Below are 18,100 nucleotides of genomic sequence, written 5' to 3'. Positions count from 1 at the left end.
AAGAGATTATACAGAAATATTTGTATACAGATTATGAAAAAAAAATGGCCATGAAGCTGAGGCCAATATTATAAGTATCAAAGATGGAATATATATATTTTTTGCAGGATAGTTATGCAAGACTGGGCTTTTTACCTTGACCATTATAGTAAAGAGAGATTAACAACTGTATTGAAGCTACTATAGTTATATATATAGTATCTTTCTTACAGCAATGTGCAACTCTCTCAACTTGCTGAACTCATGGGGGCACCATTTTCATATAATTCATTCCCAAAGGTATGTCCACAAGCATACTCCCTTTAACAAATGGTGTATAACATATGGGACAGGGAAGAAACACTTAGGAAGGATAGGGAAATGATAATCTGAATGTCTGTGCTTTATGCATTGTACTTTAGCTGTAAAAAGCAACAATGAGCTTATTATAATAGGCTTATAATTTATATGAATCATTTTTAATGAAAACATGGAGTGATATTAAATAGCACAGTCTATACTGGGAAAGTGAACACGAGCCACCAGGCAGTACGGTAAACATGGTAAGCAATGGTCAGGGGAGATGACAAATGGAGTGGGGGAGAAATAAAATCAACACTGACTCATTCAATAAACAGATAAAATATGATAACTTTTAAATTAAAAAATGACATTAATTAGATGGAAATGACATATATAGATATTTTGTAGGTTCCATAATTCTTGCTGAGAAATTGAGAATATTTCATTGTATTTCTTTGGGTAAAAGAATACATTATTCAGGCTGGGTTTTTTGGATATGTATGTAATTACCACCACCACCCCCGCCACACACACAGACCCCCAGTTTGAAGGCCATAGGTCAGAGAAACATACAAGGATGTGGAACGTTTTAATAGGCATAGTCAGGTATGTTAATAACAACAACAAAAAAATGTGTGATGAGAACCTCTACATAATATATGGTCTACAAGGCTCCCTGTGGGTCTGTAGTCTACCGAGTTGGACTTTGAAAAGCTGAGGCAGAGTTTGAGACCTCTTCACCAAAATATTCTTCTCTTCTTCCTGTGTAAACAGCTTGGCTTCATTTCTACACACTTGAGTTCTAGCTAACGTGCACGCTTTCTGGGACTTTCTCTCCCTGATCCACATCTGTCAGTTGAAAATGGAGAGCTCCAAGATCTTATAGTCGCTGGAGCTATAGGAAAAGGGGAAACCAAACTCCTGAATCACCACATGCAGAAAGCCAGCCACTGACCAGGAACGTTATTTGAATACTGTCAAGGAAAAACAAATTTTAACATTTAATCTACTTTAACCTTGAAGATTATTTGTTAAAGCATCCAGTGTTATCCAAGCATCTACAGGAGACTAATAAATAACTCTCCACTTTCCCCTATTCAAATTTGGAGTGAATTGAGATATAGACATGAGAGTTAAACAGATGGTGGTAAACTGTAGTCCTTATTTATGGATAAAGCTATTTCACGTGGTGCAGTGCAGCATGCAGAGTTGATCCCATGAGCTTCCGGAGACATAGGGATGAGTGACCCGGATTCTAGTTCTGAAGTTCTGTTGTGGTTCTAAGCACACATATAAACTTCAGGGGATGTTGTTGTTATGCCTAAATGCACTGACCTATACCATACCCTTTAGTCAAATTGCATATTGTGTAATTGTGATAAATGAAATGCACCAGGCCTCAATAAGCTAGTCCCTAGCATCTGCCTAGACAAGCCTAAAAGAGGAATGGCTCAAGCTGTGAGTACAGGGGCACACTTTGATCAAGGTGTGGCGCTTCCTGAATTGGGAGGTAAATTTCACTTCTTCAGAAGTTACGATCCACACTGAGGGCCCAGCTTTTGAGACATGTTCATCTGTTTGCATCAACTCAAATGTGTTCCTTTCTTCTGTAGGTTTCAATAGCTAAGTTTTATTTGATTTTCCCAGGTGATTTTCTCAGTCAGGTGTTTACGGGAGGCACTGTAGTCTTGTTATAAATTTGAACTTATTATTGACACTAGTTAGAACAAAAAGACACACGCAAGCAGAGATGAAAAGCACATGAAACTTAAAGTCCTTTTGCAGGTTTACTGGGTTTGGTTTGTTTTCCTATAATTCCCTGAAATGCTATGATAACTGCAGTGGTGAAGCAAGTTTCTGCTGTTTGTTAAAGCCATCTAAGCAAAGTGATTTTGCAGCACACTGATCTAAATAATGTGCATAGTGACTAATAAAATGATGCAAATGTTGCACTTTGTAGGACCTTTGAATGCCTTTGTCCATTTCCTGGTTGACTGTTCTTAAATAATAAGCTTCTATCATTCTCACAAACTATTTGAGTTTTTTAGCTTAAGTACAAGGTCATTGACACTAGTTGCAAAATATCTTTGTTACATCAGTTGTTTAATTTTTTCCCCTTGAAATCAAGAGTAAAATAAACACACAAACACACACACACACATGCACATACACACACGCTCAGAGCTCTAAACAAACAAACAAAAAAACAAAAACAAAAACAAAAAACGAAACAAAAAAAACCCACAAAAAACAAAAAGCACACACATACCACCAGAGGAAACATTAGGATTTGCTGTGAAATAAAAGCTCTAAATAGCACTGAATCCAAACTTTCTGCAAGGCGCTGCAGATTTTTATTCATTATTCAATCCATTAAAAAAAACACCTTAGAATAAAAAGCAAACACAATACAAACTAAATGAGATAGTTGCAAAGAACATCAAAAATAGTAATTTAAGTTCCCATATGATGGCAAGCTTGTTCAGAGTCTAATTTTGGTTCTTTGGGTTCTCTCTAGAATCTAATTCAGTTTATATATGTATTTGTCTGTAGGGAGTGAGGGATAGAATTAATTATCCCAAACACTGGGCACCTACTCCTCTAATATTTCTTATGTTAACACACAAATCTGTTCTCTTCAACACTATTAGTCTGCATTCAAATTACAATACAATTAGAGATCATTAACTCTCTCCTTTATAATCAGCAATTTTCACAGTCTTCAGATAGACATGAACCTCTGATACATTACTATTCATCTTACACTTTCATTTACCAGAATGTCAAAACAACATTTTTTGTATCATTGCTATTTGATTTAGTTTTTTGCAAGCTGGCTGGTAGAAGACAATTATGTCTCCTAAATATCTCTTCTCCTTAATGTTGTTATTTACAAAAAGAGAGAGAGAGAGAGCGAGTAACAGAAGAAAGGAAAAAAAGAAAAACACTGTAAAATTAAATACTTTGGTTCTGTAAGTTTTATTTTATGCACAAAGAGGTTTATTTATGAATTTCAAAATATCACACTGATGGGGAAACATGTTAACTTTGTATTATTGCTTCTGCATTTTATAAAGGAAATGTATAGAAAACAGATTTTTTTTCCTGAGGTATTATACTCAGGCACTTTAAAGATTAAGAATACTCAGTCTGCCAAACAATTGTTGTTTACAAAAACATGTTTTATTGGGTTAATTGACCTAAATTCAGTTAAAGTTTCTTTCAAATTACTGTGCTTGTAAATTTGTATATTTACATTTTGTGGTAATATGTTTAATCTTATTAACATATTAAATTGTAGTGTAGTTAAAACACTACAATTCTAGTGTCCAATTGGTTTCATTCTGTTTCAATTTATTCGTTTTATGGTTTGCCAGAATGTGCTTATGGAAGGTGCTCTGAGTCATGAAAATGAAATTATAAGCAGGCTAGCACATAACTATTTTTTTAAATTAGAAACTGCCTGAGTTTTAGGAGACTGTTCTCTCTCTCTTCCACTCATGCAACTAACTACAAGAACCCAGCGGGCACTCACTGTTCTACACGGACAGGTCGTTAAGCAAACGACGGGCCCTTTTTCAGTCTCATGCAGAAAATAAGCCCTCTCAGTCACATGAGTTGTCCTCTCTGATCTATTTTCCACAAGGTAGCCAGAACACTCCTTCACAATCACACATCTGAACATGCCAAGTCCCTGCTTCAAAGAATCACTTTCAGTTGTCATGAGCACATTGTTTTGAACAGAATTTAGGATAAAAAATAATCAGCTGAATATTGAATGACCCCAGGATAAAGTCCAAGCTTTAATCTGTCTTCACTTACCAGTGTTCAGGGCCCTTTTAGCTTTTCATTACTGATCATCACCCCCTGTCACTCAGGTGACATTTGGCCACTTCCTCAATATTTAGCAGGAGAAGACAGGAAGAGATAAGATAATTGCTTCAGCATTTAAATGTCTCATCTCAGAAGGGACACATGTCACTTCTGCTTATATGTCATTGCCCAGTACAAGTCACTGCCCAGCTCTAAGGCAGATGGAGCATGGAAATGCCCAGTACCAGGGAACACCAGTCCTATGTGTTCAGTGGCTGAAACACAACAGAAATTTCACAAAACTACTTAACGATTAATAATCGGGACTCATTTGACTGCAAGAAACAGACACAAACAGTTCAGTAAGGAAGAGGAATTATTAAGTTTTTTTTTCACAAAATCTTATGAAAGCCAGGGGTAATGCTAGGTTTTTATGTGTCACCAAGTGATAGACTTCTCATCTTTAGATGCTTGTCCCTCACACCAGCCTCTGACACAGCTATAGAGGTAGAATTGTTGCCACATTCAAGTTTCAAGTTCTCCTATTTTGAATCATTTTGTCTCTCTGTCCCAAGTTCGAGTAATAACTGAAGGGCTCTGCCTCCCACTTTAGCCTCCTGGACCTATTACATCTATGGGAGTTGGGGTAACATGAATGATGCGGCTCAAATGAAGAATGATTCTTTGGACCAGTCGCCACATCCAGAAAGCCGAGATTAAGCATTCTGTGATGCGACTACAATCCTTATCACCTGGAACTCTGAGGCAGTTTCTGTCCTTCTAGAATGAGAAACGAAACATACAAATGGTCACTGGCCATCCCATATGTGAAAATAGAACACTGACCCACAACAGCAGCCACCCATTTGAACCCCAGCCTCTGTAGCATTTAGGTCCCAGTTGGTAAGGAATTGCTTGATAACGGACAGCTTCCCTGGTTTTTGCCACGTTGCTCCAATATAGGACCAACCACAAAATGCCAGTTATATGTCCTAACTGATCACACAGCATGCTCCACTTTCGGTTAGCCTACCTTCTGTTCCCCCAGGCCAACAGTCTCCAATCAGGGCAAACAGGAAGCTTTCCATTTTTTCCTATCACAAATCTTTCCCACTCCCCTGCTTGCCTTTTAGTCTCTGCCAAATGCCAGTAATGGTGGCTGATTCCCTGGCTGCAATCAAGATCTGATAAATATACTCCGCTTGTTCTCATTTGAGAGATGTTGGATTATTTTACACTATTAAGGAAAACAACCTTTATGCTAAGTGCACCTAATTAAGCAATTATTCTTACATAAATAAACATTGCTTTTGGTCCCTATTTCTAAAGAATGCCCCCTTTGACTTGAAACCTTGAGATTGCTTCTAAATTAGTAGAAATTTCTGCCTTCCTCATTCATTTTCTTTTATCTCATTTGTGTACTGTCTTACAGATTCTCTACATAATAGAAACACTATTCTCCAAAATAACACAGTGTATTTAAACCCATGGTATTAGTACTTATGATGTTCTTTTATGATCTGTATATCATATTATTAGCAAAAATATGTTACTCTTAACCTGATATTGTTCTCTCCCTCCAGGTTGAATTATAACCACATATTTACCTGAGAGTTATCTAAACTCTCATCTTGTCTAGACACAGATAACTTAAATGGCATAGCTTTAATCAATCCTGATCTCATATTATTTTTTGACAGTTTTTATTTTGGGGAGTAGAGTTAGTAAGGTAACCAAGCTCTGGATATGTTATTACTTCTGAACACTCAACTGCCCAAATAGTTGAATTATTTCTTATAATTGGAACATGCAGCCTTTCCTGAGGCAGGAGAGAAAGGGGGAGAGAGAGAGGGAGATGGACATTTACATAGTACCAGGATAGTATTACTATACAGGTAAACTTTAGGAGTTGTTGATTTTGTAAGGTAGGCTTTTCATTTTTCACTCTATAGCTGCAGGTAAATATATATATTTTTAAATTAATAATGTACCTTATTTGTACATTATTGTACAATTGTACCTTAATTGTACATTAAATTAATAATGTACAATTCTTTAAGAATTGTTATTAAGTTAAGAGACACTAGTTAAAAACACACTATTGAAATAGAAATAGAATCTAAGGTTAATTCTCTGCATATTTACTGCAGGAAATGCTGCTCTTTGTAGAATGCTTCCGAGTAAACAAAATGCCCTTTTTTTGTCGGGGTTTCTTTTCCTTTATGTAAAGTTACTTATTTGAAAGAGTTGTAACAATGCAAATATTCTTGTCTACTTGTAAAGCATTAGACAGTATTCAGAAATTATTTAAGTGTTACAATTTATATGACAGTTATAATAGTTGCCAACTGAGTGCCTAAATTCATACAAAGAACTTTAGCAATGACACTACACAGACATAACCAAAATACTAAAAATGACTTGGAATCAATGTTACTAAGATACCAGTGCGGCAGTTTGTGTGGAGAGGAACAAAGTAACAAAGTTCCTGATCTGCAGCCTCTGTCACCATAGCACAGATCTGGTAAGTCTGTAAGGGTGGAGGAAAACTAATCCAGAATCTCTGGCCCTTTTAGACACCTACAAATGAACATTATACAAACACCTAAATCCCAAGGATAACATATCTCTAGATTATTTGTAAATGGCCAACCAAAGAACCTAGAAGGGAAGAAAGAAAAAAAAAATTTCCACCCTGCAAGTCCTATCAAGTGGTAGAAAAACTCACTTCATCAGCAAATCCTTTCAGTGATTTTCATCGCTGTCCTCTTCTCTGAAGTGTGGTTATCCTTATAGTCTGAAAGGATTGAACAGGTAGGGAATTTAATCTTGTGTTCAAACAAATGTTATCTGACCTTTCAGAAAAATGTTGCCTCCCTTGGTCTATGGCGCTTCTATTATGTGCTTCTCTTTCCCTTCGAGTGTTTCCTCATGAAGTTGTTTCTGGGTGATCTATAACCAGTCCTTCAGCACTGTGTTCAGTTTCTAAAATGTAGCCAAAGAACGATATAACAATCTCCTAACGGAATTATCTACATAACTAACTTAGAATCAGCACTCAGTATTGAGATGGTTATAGGACACCACAAAAAAGATTGTCGAATTTTAAAATGAATTTGGAGACTTTATTCTAGAGAAAACAAAACTGGTTTAATTGCTTTGCCACTTTGCCAGATCTGAAGTTTGCTAACCCCCTCAGATGACGGGAAAAGGATTCTGGGCTGGTGGATAATTTTACAGGTTTTCAAGGGTCGAATTTGAATAACTGTGTCTTAATTCTTCCACTTCCTTTTTTCCATTCTTCCTTTCAGAGAATTTCTCTCCCACAAGGTTTTCCTTGTTGTTTTATATTTCAAAAGAACAGTATATCTCAAAGTTCTTGAATTTACTTTGATTCTTTGCCCCAGGTGCTAAAATCAAACAAAAGAGAGATTCAAAACATTCATCTCCATGAAGAAAAAAAAAAGAGGGTGCCTCGGTGGCTCAGTTGGTTCTGTGTCTGACTCTTGATTTCAGCTGAGGTCATGATCTCAGGATTGTGACATTGAACCCTGCATCAGGTTTGGGGCTCAAGGTGGTGTCTGCTCTAGGATTCCCTCTCTCCCTCTCCTGTTCACACACTCTCTCTCTCTCTCTCAAAACAAATAAACAAACTTTAAGAAAAAAAGGCAGATGATTCTAATCACCAGGAACCAAACCTTTTTCAAGTGATTGCTTTTTAGATTGTTACATTAAATTTTTTCAAAAATCTTGAAATAACTAATTGAGGTATCCATGGACACATGATTATAACTTAGTTTGTATGGTAACTCATTATAATTTTTGTTATAATTCTTTGAAGAAGTTCATAGAATTGAGTGACATTGTCATAATAAAGCCCCTTTGTTCCATCTGCTTATTTCCGAGAACAAGATTTCTCAGAGCTTAAATCTATAAAGATGATAATATCAGAATAGGTATAGTGCTGACCCAGTCACATTCTAGCAAAGAGCAAGAGTCATCGATGAAGATGTAAATTTATAGAGGAAACAATTTTTAAGAGATTAATTTTCCCCAATATTCTTTTTAAGTTAACCGTACTTCAAAATCTGCCACATGTTTATATTTTGGTTCAAGTTTTTAACAAATAATAATTAAATTATAAGCCAAAATAAAATAAAATAAACCTGGCAACAGAAAATTGAAATTATGAATGATTGTATTTTCCTTATTATCAATACACAGCTTTCAAACACTTAGAAAGAAAGAAAGAAAGAAAGAAAGAAAGAAAGAAAGAAAAGAAAAATCAGTTTAATTGGTAAATGTTTTGTAGAGAAAGTGCAGAGCCCTGAGCTCTGGAGCTGATTGCTTTCAAATGGCCCATGAAGGCCTGAGTGGTGGCAAATCAGGGAACAGAAACCGAAGGCTCTTCTGTGTCTCTGAATCATAAAACTACCAGGATTTTTATAATACTGAAGGAAGGGAAAGGGACCTTTAAAATAACAGGTATTTACTTTCTTCACAAATTAATTTAGGTAAGGGCAGAGCCACATTTAATTTTATTTAGAAAAGTAAGCAAGTGTGGCATTTTGCGGCTGAGCCCCGTGAAGAAACTTTACACCTTTAACACTGTGCTTGCCCGCTTTTCCTGGTCCTGGGGATCGTGCCAGACTTCCCACCTGCTGACGGATCACAGGCATCTCCTTCATCACGATCTCTAATGAGTCACTAGGAAGACTGTTAGGTGGTGAGAAAGGATCACCCCGTGGAGAGGCAGGGGTGAAGTCATCCCTGAAGGTATCATCTTCCTGACATGTTTTTCTGAGAGCCCAATCTCTCTGAAACTTCCTTTGCTTGAAAATGGTTAAATGGACAGGAACTTTACAGGCATCCCCTATCTTGTCTTCTCAGTTGAAGAACTTTGAAAGTAGTCTGAGCATCGTGGAATTTTATGTTTTCTCAATAGAACTACTTCCTTGCAAGAGACGTTAAGTGTCTTCTTAAACAACACTGAACCTGTAGTTCTGTATTTCTAACAATTATCTCATGGAGAGCATTTGAAGGTAGCATGCTTTTCCTGTGTTTGTTTTTATTTAATATAGCTGTCTGGAAGGATAGACTGTCACTTTCAGGAAGTGAAAAATTGGAAATTGATTTGTACTATTGCTGTATCAATGCATTAGTTTTCAATTTGCTGTAATTGTGCCTTGGGCAAACCTCATTGGCTACTATACTGTCAGTGTACAAAGCTTCAGTGCATTAGATCCTGGGGAAAGCAACGGGGTATAGTACCAAGAATAAGGACTTTGAGTATGATTAGTAGCAGATGTGGATCCTGATTCTTTTTTGTTTTGTTTTGTTCTGTTCTGTTTTATTTAAATTCAGTTAATTAGTGTATAATGTATTATTAGTTTCAGAGTTAGAGGCCAGTGATTCATCAGTTTTATATAACACCCAGTGCTTATTACATCTTGTGCCCTGCTTAATATCCGTCACCCAGTTACCCCTATTCTCCATCCCCTCCCCTCCAGAAACCCTCAGTTTGTTTCCTATGATTGAGAGTCTCTTATGCTTTGTCTCCCTCTCTGGTTTCATCTTGTTTTATTTTCTCCTCTCTCTGTCCATCACCATTTTTTTTTTTAACCTACTTGGTTAATTGTTATGTAATCGACACTCCATAATTTTAAAAAATTGCTAATTTTTGAAGATTAGATAATTTATATTTATATCAAACATATATGTATTATATTATTAACATATATTCTGGCAATAGGTCATCAAAGGGGTGGAAATCAATATTAAAATGTAATAATTTTGAAATTTAATTATTCTTTTTAAAATATTTAATTATTTTATTTTAGGGATAGAGAGAGTGCATGCACACATGAATGGGGATAGGTGCAGAGAGAGAGATAGCCTCAAGCAGACTCCCCACTGAGCTTGGAACCCAACAGAGGGTTTATTCCCAGGACCCTCTGATCATGGCCAGAGCCAAAATCAAGAGTTGAAGCTTAACCAACTTCAATCAAGTGGAACCACCCAGGTGTCCTGAGATCTAATTATTTTATAATTATAATAATAATAATAATAATAATTGACAAAAACTAAATTCTTTCACATTATAAGAAATAGTATAATAGAAAAGAGCTTGGAAAATTCCAAGTTCTCTGCCTCTTTTCTTTGTGCTTGTTCTTGTCTCTTTTAAATAACTGAGTTGGATTTCTTCAAATTATTTCAGAATCTAACATTGTGGTATTTCTCATCACAGGAATCAGTTTATTCTTAATCTCATGAGATATATTTTCTTTGATGGGAAATCTAAGGAAATAGTATTGGATTTCTAATTTTTCCTTACAGTATAGGTTTCCTTTATCCCGAGTCACATTTACAAACTTTCTTCTTCTTTTTAAAATTTGTGAAGATTTAGTAGTACTTTTAGGTGTTAGATATGACTAAAATGATACAACAGAAAGGCACTATTGTATTACATCAAACTCGTTATAATGGTAACCTTTTAAAACAGGAACATAAATTTTATCCCTTATCTTTTTCTTTCTTTTTAAAAAGTTTCTATTTAAATTCCAGTTTGTTAATATACAGTGTAATATTAGTTTCTGATGTACAATACAGTGATTCAACACTTCCATACAACACCCTACGCTCATCATAACAAGTACACTCCTTAATCTCCATCACCCATTTAACCCAGTCACCCACATACTTCCCTTCTGGTAAACATCAGTGTGTTCTATATAATTAAGAGTCTGTTTCTTGGTTTGCCTCCCACTCACTTTCTCTTTTATCCCCTTTGCTTGTTTGTTTTGTTTCTTAAGTTACACACCTGAGTGAAATCATAAAATATGTGTCCTCCAATAACTATTTCACTTAGTCTAAGACTCTAGCTCCATTCGTGTCATTGCAAATGGCAAGGTTCCATTCTTTTTGACAGCTGAGTAATACTTCGTTGTTTATGTTTATGCGTGTGAGTGTGTATCTTCATTATCCCTTCATAAATCAATGGACATTAGGGCAGTTTCCATAATTAAGCTTTTGTATATAAAGCTGTTATAAACATGTATCCCTTTGAATTGGTATTTTTGTATTTTTGTGTAAATACCTAGTAGTGCAATTGCTAGATATGTATCCCTTATCTTAAATATGTCTTGACATCTTTTATGTTCACCTACTTTGAGTGAGTAGATTATAAGAGCAGGTGTTGGTTTAGAATGTCCATATCTTTACTGCTTCAGGTTAACAGCATGATTTCCTTTGGGAAATAAACAGTTCTCCAACCACAAAAAGAATACATTTTAACACTATAGAGCTTACCAGTATCCCCTTGAGCTTGAATACACATTATGAAATTTTCAGTGCCTTTCTAAAGGTGGTTCAGGGATCAACTCCAGACTAAGCTGAGAAATTGATGTACTATTATTAAGTCATAGTCACAGATGTTGACTTTAGGTCTGATTAGAATTAAAATTATGCATCTTCATAATTAAAGTTCTAGGAGAATAAAGTAGCATTTCAGATACAGAGATACAGATATAGACAGCAATATCATCTTGTAAAATAAATGCTGTCATTTAGTTAATGTACTTGTCATTACCTGGTGCTAATTATGTTTCGGGAGTTAAAATCGTAAATGTTGCCTTTTTAACTTTACACATTCCTTCTTCAAACACACATGCACGTGCATACACACATACACAATTACGTGGTTGCTATGGTAAAATGATTTCCTTGAAAAGAATGTTTGCTTCAATTTGGTATAATCAAATTTATTATATTCTCAACAAGCTTTGTGCTTTTGAGCAGATAAGTTTTAACTCAGGCAGGGATGATTGTTTTTACAACTGACATACAAAACTCCAGAATAAAGGCCTTTTTGTATTTTTGTATTTCTTCAGTAACAGTTATGAAATCCTTGCCAAATGCAAAGAAATCTTTTCTGTGTTGCTAAATGTTGTTTTAACACTTGAAGATGTTTATCCTGCATCTTTATAATTTACCAAAAGTTGTTTTTTTTTTTTTTAAAGATATTATTTATTTCAATCTCAAGTAGGTGGAGAAGCAGCAGGGAGAGAGAGAGAGAGGAGGAAGCAGGCTCCACACTGAGCAAAGAGCCCGATGCGGGGCTCGATTCCAGGACCCTGAGATCATGACGTGAGCCAAAGGCAGAGGTTTAACCCACTGCGCCATCCAGGTGCCCCCCAAAGTTGTTTAAACTTAAACTATGTTCTATTTGGCTAATGTTCCTGGCATTCAGATAAAAAGCTATCTTCACAATTTCATAGACTACCCTATTATTAAAATGGAAATTGAAATTAAAATCTAAATAGCCTAATTTTGTAAGTTGGTATTTTTAAAAAATCAATAAATTTCTCTGTGATTTGAAAATTAAATTTAAAAAGCTTAAATTTTTGTAATTAACCTATTAATTCCTTTAGCTGACCATATATGGGTCTATGGAAATAAATATTTTAAGAAATAAGCAAACTTTAGTTTTTAAAATGAACCAATTTGGGCGCCTGGGTGGCTCAGTGGGTTAAGCCGCTGCCTTCGGCTCAGGTCATGATCTCAGGGTCCTGGGATCGAGTCCCGCATCGGGCTCTCTGCTCAGCAGGGAGCCTGCTTCCTCCTCTCTCTCTCTCTGCCTGCCTCTCTGTCTACTTGTGATCTCTCTCTGTCAAATAAAATAAATAAAATCTTTAAAAAAAAATAAAAAATAAAATGAACCAATTTGAAAAAGACTATAATAAATAATAACAAATAATATCTCTCTTACCATGTCAATGAAATTTTAATTTTTAACACTTTATTAAACTTTGAGTTGATTTTATGCTAGGAATAGAAATTAAAACTGTATTTTTTCACAGAAATCCATGACATATTGTAGTGTTTCAAATACATAAAACATTCACACCACCTATACTATTATTTATTTAGTACTTTAATGAGATATTAAAAACTAATTAACAATGAAATGTAAGAAGGAAGTTTAAGTTTTACTAAATAGATGAAAACAGAAAAATAAGTGATAGTTTTTCATTTATAAATGTACAGTTAGCTATGAAATTCTACAGAATCATATCATATATGCAAATTGCCTCTTAAATTTGACTAATAAAGAGTTGTCAAAATCCCTCTTAAAATCTCTTTGAAAAAAAATTATCTGTGGAATATTCCTCATAGGAAATTTCTGTACTCTTTGCAATATGTTTATTAATGTTTTCCCTTCTGTGTTAGAATATTTTTTCTTTAGATAAGCATTAGTTGAGTAGTTGTTTTGTTTACAGCCAACATTCTACTAAAAATTTGTGCCGCTAATAATAGAATCACACTCAGATAGATTAGATGCTAATATAATAAAAGCCAGTGTGGATTTTAGAGCAACTGGGTGAGCACCAGGTATAGGGGCCCTCTTCACCTATTTTATGTTCTTTTCTGAGAGAAGCCAAGGATATGAATTTATAATTTGTATTTTATTTTTCCTTCCTTTTTAAAAATATTTTTTGACTAAGTGACTTATATTTAAATTTCTCTAACTTAAATATATACACACACACATATATATACTTACATTATGTATATATATACATATATGTATAAAATAATACTCCATTATAAAACAATTTTCCTATTTACAAAAAAAAAACTGATAATATGTTTATTAACAAAAATACTGAAAATATCAACAATCAATGTACTTTAGGTTAACAGGTAAACAAGTTTGTATAAAAATTTTTTAAAAATTATATCTTTTAACATAGTGCTAATTTTTGTATGAAATTAGAACACGTAAAGATATGCTTTTACCAACCAAGCTGGCAACAACTGAGAATGTATTTCTAAATCAAATATAATGTAAATCTTGTTCAAAATGTTTTCTTTGAAGTTAAAGTGAATTTGTAGAATGTCTTCTATGTTATAAGATTTCTCAATGTCTACCATATGATGCAAAATATTTTTTTATTTGCTCATCAGTATTACCTTTTTTGGAAAAAAACATTTACATCTTTTATAATTTCTAAGATAGCCTCAGGGTGATATTCAAATGAATTAGTAAAGTTTTTTTCAAATAATACAAAGGATTTTGCTTTTCGTTGGTTGTTGACCAGATCAGTAGGTTTAGACGTCTGTGGGAGACAAACTCTAAAGACAGCCACCCTCCTTTTATTCCCATCCTGTGGTTAATGCAATTATAGTCAATCAAAAACTAGATTCTGCTTCACTTCTTTGTTACTTGTTTTGTTCGGCAGAATGCAAGGTACTGATGCTGTGCAGGTCTCAGATCTAGTTATTTGTTTATTTATGTTTAATTAAAGTATATTTGATATATAACACTGTATATATTTAAGGTGAACAACATGTTAGTTTGATATATTTCTATGTTGTAAAACGATTACCATTATAGCAAGAGTTCGCATCTCTATCACATCACATAATTATCATTTATTTTTTGGTGGTGAGAATAATTAAGATCTAGTCTCTCATCAAGTTTGATTATTATAATACAATATTGTTGCTCATATTCACTTTACTGTGTATTAGATCTCCAGGACTTATTTATCTACCAGCTGCAAGTTTGTACTCTTAATGTTATTTCAGGTTGGTAGTTGAAGTGTAAGGAGCCCAGCAGTTTCTGGGGAAAGCCACCTACCAAGTGGAAAACCCCATTTTCCCAAGGCTACCACATTGTGAGGAAGCTCAGTGAAGCTACACAGAGACACAACATGAAACACAACTGAGGAACCTAGATAGTAGTGAGAACTGGGACTCTTAGACCCTGGTTGAGCCTTGAGACCTCAGCTGACCACAGTCATTTCAGCTATCCCAACCAAGATCTCAGATTCTATAGAGAAGACATAGCCATTGCTGCACTGCCCTGCCCTATTTGGATTCCTAATCCAAAAAATCATAAGGGAATAAAATAATTGTTCTTTGGAGGTAGGTCATTATGCAGCCATAGATAAAGATAACATGGTCTTATTCTGAAGGACCAGATCTGATAAAGGATAATAATGGTAAAAATAATTACTTTTTTAATTTCTTACTTTGTTTCAATAGAGATTTTATATATAAAATCACATATAATTCTTATAATACCCCTCAGAGGTAAATGCTATTCCTGATCTGACTAAACTACGACTGGAAGAAAGGAGTAGCACAGAATGTATGAGATATATCATGAGGAGAAGGCTCTAGAACTCCCACTCTATTCTCCCGAAAGAGAAGTAAATGCAGGGACTTGTGGTGACAAAAAAGACTAAGGCTCATGATTTATAATCTTGAATTTGCTTTTTATAATAAATCCATTGAGAGAAGCCAGAGGCTGAATCTGCCTCTGGAATATCAAAATCTAAGTACTTATTTTCTATATGAGTAAACCATAAACCCTTTCCAAAAGCTTTCAGTGTGCTCAGGCAACCCTTAATTTAGAAAGATGAAAGAAACTTCATGACCTGAAGGAGAGAAGATAAGTCATAGCAGTCATAAATTGGTAAACTTCAAAAAGACTGCTTAAAAGGATCCTGAAAACTTACATTTGAAGACCACAGGTTTTTTACAGAAAAACCCACATGATACATAAAGTACTATTTTTTTTCTTGTGAATTAAATATTGAAGATCTATTCAGTCACCACTGTCTGGAAAAGTGAAATAAAAAGAATCTTTTTGTTGCCTGAGATGTAAAAGTTTAGACTGTATCATGTGGTCCTGGTGATTATGGAGACTGATTTCCTCCTCAGAATCTATCTCAACAATGGCAAGTCCTGGTACATCTAATTTCAGCTATTTTAGGAACCCATCTGAACTCCTCTTCTTTCTGGGCTTTGGCACATGCTGATTTCAGGTTAACAGTAGTTGAGAGAGAGTAACAGAAACTTCAGAAATACGGCAAATGTCATAGAATGAGAATTTCTTACGGGATAAAAGCCACAGAAAATATGCTGTCCAACTTCAGAACCAAGTATAAAGCCCTGTTACAGTGAGGAACTGTTTTCTCTCTCATCTACTATATGCTTAAATGTTAATCTCATGTTCATCCTCTTATATAATAGTAAATCTACTGAAAATGCAACAGAGTAACTAAACCGAGTCTGAAGTCTGTAAAAACAAGGGAAGGCAGAAGAGTTAGAAAAAGCTTTGGAATTTGGAAGAGGGGTGATTTCCCTTCTAATCAGATGAGGAGTTGTTTGCAGCAATCTTTTCACAAATGATTCTACAGATGAATTTGGAAATGTATTAATGAAGTTATAGGTCATCTAAAATTATGACTCTTGGGGTGCCTGGGTGCTCAGTCAGTTGAGAGTTTGCCTTTGCCTCAAGTCATGATCCCGGAGTCCTTAGGATGGAGCCCCACATCAAGATCCCTACTTAGCTGGGAGTCTGCTTCTCCCCCTCCCTGCTGCTTGTACTCTCTCTCTCTCTCTCTCTCGCTATTCTCTCTCAAATAAATAGGTAAAATCTTAAAAAAAAAAATCTGACTCTTGTGGGATTTGTGTGTTCAGGAATGCATTACTTAATTGTGGAGAAAAAGACTATCATTATTATTATTTGGACTAATATAGGATAGACTGAATTCCAAGTCTGTCATATTTTTAATCTATGGCTTACCTTACTAAGCAAATATTTTCACCTTTGTCATAAAGGTCATAATTTCCAAGTGTCTAATTAATTTGAGATTGTTTCTAAATTTAATCCATCACTTACATTATAAAATAAAATGTACCCAAAATGAAGGACTGAGTATATGGTTTCACTCATTGAAGTAAATTGTCATATTGCACCATTTTATTTTGAATATTTAGGCATTATGTAACTATTTTTATAGATTGACTTGATAACTGTACTTTCTATCCTTTCCCTTAGGTGACTTCATGTTATGATCGTCCAACAATAGCCAATGTTTATGGTAGTGTTTTTAGCAAAAAGCAACCATTTCAAACCCTCAGCTGGAGTCTTAGGGTGGGAATAGGGTTGGAGGTAGGGGCAGAGGCGGGTTGTTTAGGATGCTTGCAAATGTTCCTACTTCATAACCATTAAGAACTTAATAAAACTTTAATTTTTCTCCGCTCTGCATTCATCTTAAGATGGGGCCAAAAAATTTCCTCCGAACAAGCAAACAACAACATCCAAAAAACCAGGTTTGATCCTGCCGTAGAAAGTGGCATTCAGTGGGTCCAGCAATTCAGTGGGAGGCTCATGCCAGCTAATTCCACCGTTCATCTGAAGATTGAATAGTACCAGGGCTGCTTCCAGCACCTGTGGCAGATGGTCAGTGGAGGAGAAACTGTCCCAGTCAGCACATCACCATCTTTAAATCTCCACATACAAGACACAGATGGTAGTGGCAGTGCCACTCCGTGCAGCAAGGATTCTGAAAACAGACCTCAGCCCACCTGAGACTTGCCATTCAAGATATGCCTGCCTTGACTGAAAATAAGCCAAATCCAGACTCTTGCTCTGGGATAATCAGAGCACTGAACAAAGAACAGGATACTTTAAGTGTACATCTTCAGAGGGAGAACTTACACACCATCTATTTAAATATCTACTCCAATATACATAAAAGTCATAAGTGACAAAAAAAGCTAATTTCTTTAATTTTTTTCATCCTCTATTTGAATCTAGTGAGGAAGAAACCTTACAGACAAAAAAGGAAATAAATGTGTTCTCACTCTATCTCCTCCAAACCCCTCTATTATTAATTAGAGGTTATAGCAGAATGGAACTGTCCTGTAAGCATGTTTATTTGGTCAGCCAATAATTATTAGAATTGGCTACCAACATTTAAAATTCATGAAATATGGACGCCTTGGTGGCTCAGTGAGTTAAATGTGTGACTTTGGTTCAGGTCATGATCCCAGTGTTCTGGGGTCAGAGCCCGCATCAGGCTTCCTGCTCAGTGATGAGCCTGCCTCTGCCTCTGCCTTCCATTCTTCCTGCTTGTGCTTTATTTCTGAAAAATAAATAAGTACAATCTCAAAAATTAAAAAAAAATAAATCATGAAATATCCATCT

General features: G+C 35.2%; 1 pseudogene; it reads right to left on the bottom strand.

Moving 5' to 3' along the window:
* Positions 1 to 9,196: 9,196 nt before the first annotated feature.
* On the bottom strand, positions 9,197 to 9,325 carry LOC131832800 (U4 spliceosomal RNA; annotated as a pseudogene).
* Between the last annotated feature and the right edge of the window lie 8,775 nt (positions 9,326 to 18,100).

This window comes from Mustela lutreola, chromosome 5 (genome assembly GCF_030435805.1).
Source record: "Mustela lutreola isolate mMusLut2 chromosome 5, mMusLut2.pri, whole genome shotgun sequence".
NCBI classification, from domain to species: Eukaryota; Metazoa; Chordata; class Mammalia; order Carnivora; family Mustelidae; genus Mustela; species Mustela lutreola.
This window is presented reverse-complemented; position numbering and strand designations above follow the sequence as displayed.